The sequence below is a fragment of the Lissotriton helveticus genome, chromosome 9 (genome assembly GCF_964261635.1).
Source record: "Lissotriton helveticus chromosome 9, aLisHel1.1, whole genome shotgun sequence".
NCBI lineage: Eukaryota > Metazoa > Chordata > Amphibia > Caudata > Salamandridae > Lissotriton > Lissotriton helveticus.
In genome coordinates this window covers 701,468,803-701,474,802 of record NC_136070.1, presented here as the reverse complement: position 1 = coordinate 701,474,802, position 6,000 = coordinate 701,468,803, and the positions used below count along the sequence as shown (strand labels likewise).

The 6,000-nt window shown below is 44.9% G+C and overlaps 1 long non-coding RNA gene across 1 annotated transcript in view; it reads right to left on the bottom strand.

Moving 5' to 3' along the window:
- Positions 1-5,054: 5,054 nt before the first annotated feature.
- LOC144782936 (uncharacterized) overlaps positions 5,055-6,000 on the bottom strand; it is a 328,094-nt gene continuing 327,148 nt past the window's right edge. Inside the window, exon 3 of the long non-coding RNA XR_013601323.1 lies at positions 5,055-5,358. This is a non-coding gene — a long non-coding RNA (uncharacterized LOC144782936). The remainder of the gene's footprint in view (positions 5,359-6,000) is intronic.

Sequence of the window (6,000 nt, the reverse complement as noted above, 5' to 3'; positions counted from 1 at the left end):
AGACGCAGCCCCGAAAAGGAAAAGATCTAGGAAGTCCAGAGGCGCTAAAAGGGCTAAAGTTGGCCCCCTAGTGAACACTGTTGAGGACAGCCTGGTTACCCCTGGAACATCTGCAACGGGGAACGATCTGGAAACGACATGTACCCCACCCCCCCACTCTTATTACCACACACACTGGCCCTTTTGTTTTTGGCGGGGTAGTTCCCAGTAGCTCGGAGCATATTATAGGCTCACTCACTGGTATTTTTAAAAGTCTCCTGGATCCTCTTCTCCTTAAATTAGACTCTATAGAGGCTAGACTTCTAGCTATAGAAAGACTAGATGGTAGTGGTGGTGATCAGCTAGGGTCAGGAGTACATGTGGACAATGCTGGGACTCCCTATTCCGCTGTTGTTTCAACTATTATGGCCCCTATTCCATCAATAGCTCCCACCAGGGAAAATATGAGTATAGCCCCGGTGCCACAGTCTGCTCCTGTACCCCTCCCTAGGCAATTGCCTCCGGTACCAACTGTAAGGAGGTCGAAGTTACCTGCTTCAGCCAGCTCACCTGGCCAGGAGAGACCAATGAATGAAACAGCTAGCTGCCCAACCCGGTCAGCTAGTTCTAATAACCGACGTAAAGCAGTTAACCTGCCTCCTGAGGCGGCAGCTTACACTGTGATTTTGATGGGGGTACCAGAGCTTCACAGTGACGTGGTAGAATCTTATGATTCTCTACGCAATAAGGTTATTAGCTGGCTAAGTATCCATAGGCCCTTACCACCTAATCTTAGAGGAGAGGTTCTTATGGTTAGAAGGGTCCCGTGGGTTGGGTACACCGTCAGGAAAAGTGTGGGGGACTGTATAATTGTAAGTTTCAAGAGTCCCCTGGTTGCTACCTATATCTGTAACTGGCTAGGAGGTTCAGGAAATACCTCTATAGAATTGGTTCCACTGTCATACTTTTACCCTAATGTACGTGACTTGCCTGTGAGAAGGGACGATGGTTGGACAAGGGTTGGCTTTGCTGTTGATGGGTCGAGATACAGGCCCGCCCGCAACGCCTTTCCCGCTTATGACACCTATGTACACCCAAATAGATTTAGCTGCATTGATCAGGTTGATTGACTCTGTAAGGGTGCATCCTTACGATATACCCGAAGTATCGCTAGTGAATCTGTAGGCGAGACTGATGTCATCACTCGAGAAATTGACCTAACCCCCCAGGAAGACTTCATTCCTTCCTGCTCCCCGGGCCGAGCAAGTAATCTACCCTGTGATCCACCTGGACATAGTCTAACACCTGTAGTTCCGTCTGGTCCTAATCTAATATCTGCTGCCTTCTCCCTCTTGGAAACAACATTGCAAGGGCCCGCTGTTCCACTAAAAGAGGGGTTGGGAATAAAACCTACAGCCGAAACCCTAAAAGTCCTCTCCTGGAATGTGGCGGGTATTGTTAATAAATTACACACAAATGACTGGGATTCTTTAGTTGGCAGTAGTGATATTTGTCTTTTCCAAGAGACATGGGCCAGGGAACCTCTGTGTAGAGTAGGGTACGCAGTTTTTAAAATTAAAGCTAGGTGGAGTGGCAAAGGGAGGCCCTCGGGTGGTTTGGCGATATGGGTAGCTAGTCACATTGGGTGTAATGCGGAGAATGTACCGACGTCTTCGCAAGACATACAGTGTGTTCTACTTAAGTGGCCTAATGTGCTAAATTTGGCAATTATTAATGTCTCAGTTGCCAAATACATACTGGCTATGTGGCAGATAAGAAATAAACTCCTAAAAGATTGATCATTGATATGAACTGTAATGTATTTCCTCCCATGAACAGATTTCCAAGGAATTAATTTTTATGTAATATTTCTATACAAGGGAATGTTTTTTCAATGTTGAATGTTTTAATTGTATCTTTTATGGTCTTAACGACTGAAATAAAGAATTTTTGGATTGGATTGGATAAGTCGATGAAGAGGTCTTACTGACAGACCCTTTAAATAAGTAGGTATAGTATATATTATTTTGTTTAAAACAAGAGGTTCTGGCTGTCAGATATAAAAACAGACACTCTTGAACTTACAAATGCGTCTGGGGAGGAGTTAGGTGGCCACTTTGTGATGCCTGGCCTACTGCCACCCTCCCCCTCTAGAACCTGGCCTGTGTGTGACGTTTGTTGGATGACGCTATGCTTCCCACACTCCTTCAGAAATCACTGGCAGGAAGAGGGTGGGGTGTGTAGAAGTCAAGGGAGGCGATTTGAACGGCTTAAGGGTAGAAGTACAGGAAACTATTATTACCTTATCATCTCGTTTCTCGTCCATTTCCTTATGTCATCAGGAATGGTCCACCTCTCCCAGACCGTAAGCCTACAGAACTCCATTGAAAAGGGAGTTTCCACAGCGATTTTTGGATCTTTTGCTTGGTATTAAAAGGAAATGAAGATTACTGTTTAGTAATCAAAACATTCCACTGACGACAACAAAGCAGAGCACGTTCCAAGGGAAACATAGAGTGTGAAAGAAGTGGATAGAGACATGTATACAAATAAGGAAAACCTAACACGTTTTCTGATTTTTTTTTCTTCTAATGGTGTATCTGGTCTGACTCCAGCCCAACTGTCTGCTCGTGTCCAGGCTGTGATCCCATCCGAGACAAGTTCCGAACCACTCTGGTTTCCTCCCACGACCCACATTACTCACTGGAATCTTAAACGTGCGTCCCTGGTTTTTTTTGGGAAGATTTAGTGCGACTTTCATGTCGGACGTCGGAGCTGCAGAGGCTAACGGGCCTTTCATCTAAACCGAGAGCCTCTAATCCCGAAAGGCCCCGGAGACGTTAATAGATCTTACACGAAAGGCCTGCGGCAGCTCAAAGTACGAAAAGCTAAAAAAATACTCTCTTATGCACTCGGAGAGCGGAGGACGGAGAAAACGTGACAAATGAAACATGTGTGCAGGGGCGAGGGGATATAGATGGAGGCCAGTGGCGCAGCATGGGGGCGCGAGCACCCCACATCCCCTGCTTGCTCTTACCTGCGGCTGACGCGACCGCAGGAATCGCCAGCAGCCCTTCCCTACTTGAGGGAAAGGCAGGGGCGGCAAATTGTTTAGCTGCACAGCTGATGTAGGCCGGACTAGAGGTGCACTGGAGGAGCTGCTTGTAAGGCGACCGAACCCAGACACTGTCAGCATTAATCACCTTCTCCCCGTCCTCCTCTCTGAGGGGAACAAATTGTGAGCATCTGCTTCTTGCATTTTAATTTAGAGAGTGGTGCTAATTCAAAGAAAATCATTTTCTTCTCTGACAACAAGACATCTGTGGGGGCCCGGAGGGGATTGCTCCTGCACTTAAACATTAAGACGAGTTCCTGCCTCATTTAAGGCCTTATCACGAGCCCATATTATGGAGGATGTCGATTTCGTGCCCCACCTCCCACCGGAATTATTTTTCCTTGTGGTTTCCTCAAAACCGGGCATAAGAAGTTAATGGGGATCAGAAGTAATGAGTAAATTCTGGGAAAACAGCAATTCCAGACCCACTGTTAATTCCTCATTCTCCAGTGGGGGATAAGTGAGGTCTGAGGGAATCTGCAGACCTCATAATTAATGATGGAGACAATTAGGGGTCACTCTTTATGCGGGTCTTAGAAGGCCACAATAATGTGTTTGCCTGGAAACTGTGCGTCTCTGACCTGGTTCGGGTGCGGGGTAGAGGGGGTGTGGAGGGTGGGGCAATACAGGGCAAACAGGTGCTACTGGGCCCCAGCCAAGGTGGTTGAGATCATTTGCACTGGTGCCGCAGACTGTGGCTCTATTGAAGGGCCCTAGTATAACTCCTTCCACACTTGACTCTCAGGGAAGCGAGGGTGAGTAGTCATACCTTCTAAAGGGCAAAAGGGCAAGCCTGACCTAGAAACTTCCTCACCTTGAACATGAGAAACTGCTGCCTCACCCCTCACTCCTACCACCAACCAAATGGCAGTGCTCAGGAAGAAATGATAAGGGGCTCCTTTCTACATGGAATTTCTACATTTCTAAGTGTCTTTATTTTCTTTCGGTTCAGTGTCTGGATTGCCACCCTCCAACCACAGGAATGCATGCAATAAACTTCCACTGTCTGGGGAAGCTGTCCTCAATTTGTGTCACCCTGAGCAAGGGGTATCTAAAAAAAATCCTGTGGGCTTCAATACCTACGGCCCAATTCACAAAGGTAAACTTAGACCCGACATCTAAATTTAGACCTGAAGTCTTAATACCTGAAGTCTAGGGGCCCAATTACAATGGTAAACTTAGACCTGAAGTCTAAGGGTCCAATTCACAAAGTTAAACTTAGACCCGACATCTAAGTTTAGACCTGAAGTCTACCTTTAGGCTTGAAGCCTAAGGGCCCAATTACAATGGTAAACCTAGACCTGAAGTCCAAGGGCCCAATTCACAAAGGTAAACTAAGACCTGATGTCTAAGTTTAGACCTGAAATGTAACTTTAGACCTGAAGTCTAAGGGCCCAATTACATTGGTACACTTAGACCTGAAGTCTACGTTTAGACCTAAAGTCTAAGGTAAACAGCGTTTACAACGCAACTTTTACAACGCAGTACCTTTACCACGCAACTTTTACAACGAAAGTCGTTACAACGACTTGAGCTGGGGGGCGCTCTAGGATAGGGAATAGTTAATTTACTATCCAAGACCTTCCCTACTATCCACGGGGACTGGAGTTAGAATAGTAAATTAAAGTATTCACTATCCAGCACCCCTCAACGCAAGTCGTTGTAACGACTTGCGTTGTAAAAGTTGCGTGGTAAAGGCATGCGTTGTAAAAGCATGCGTGGTAATGACATACATCCAAAGTCTAAGGGCCCAATTTACAAAGGTATACTTTGACCTGAAGTAGAAGTTTACATTTGTGAATAGTGCCCTTAAACTTCAGGCCTAAACTTAGACTTAAGCTCTAAGTTTACCTTTGCAAATTGGGCCATTAGACTTATATGAAATACTAACACATCATGGCATGGGAAACCATTACTCATTATTGAGGATTAATTTGCATAACTCTCTAAATCTGGAGGTATTACCCAGTGATAACGTATTAACGTCTTCAGAATATTACAGCCTAGTGCGATACGTTTTAAAGAGGCCATCGCATGCATTAACACCGCAATCATGTTGAAGCAAGTTTATAGCACACATTTTAGCACTGTCTCTGTGCTGTGAATCTCAAAAGAGGACGAAAGAATGTGATTGCTTTAAGGAATGTGTGTTTTTACAAGGCATGTCTGGTAGTTTAATGCTGTTCGGCAGTTGGTATCAGGGTCAGACAAAGGAACCGTCAGCAGTCCGGCAAGGAATTCATGTAGTCCTCTTCAGCAGGTAGCTGCAAATTAGCATACAGAAAGTAAAATCAGAGGGAATTGTTACAAATGCTCACAATAAACCCACAATTACTTCTATAACTTCAAAATCACTACAAAGGCCCAATACTTTCTGAACTGAATACATTTTATCTCCATTTCACTTATTTCTTACAAATTACTTCTAATTTCCCCAAAATGAACACCACTGCTGTAACCCTTAATTGCAACTCGGAGTGTGCTGTAAAATGTATATAGTGTCTTTTTTGCATTGACAAACACGACCTGCGGAGAGTATGTCTGATGCAGAGGCCAGGTAGATGGAAAGTAAAAAAATTGGAAATATAAGGGCCCAGAAGATGGATTATTACAAGAACAGTGCTATTTATGTGGGGCGTTGGAACAAAATATTATGCCGTTTACTTAGTTGACGTAGAGTTGATGAAGTTTAGCTACACAAACCACAGCCTACTTGGCAAGAGCATATATTATTCTTCATAGGTTCTCATCAAGTGGGCCAGAATAGGGTGGAGTGCTTGCCCCACGTGGTAAATGCCATTACTCCAGGGTGAGGTACGTACCACGTGTGGTAAAAACATCCTATTCCATTTTTTTAACATGCAAATGAGGCACATAAAGACACCTTGTTTTTTTAAACACAGTGG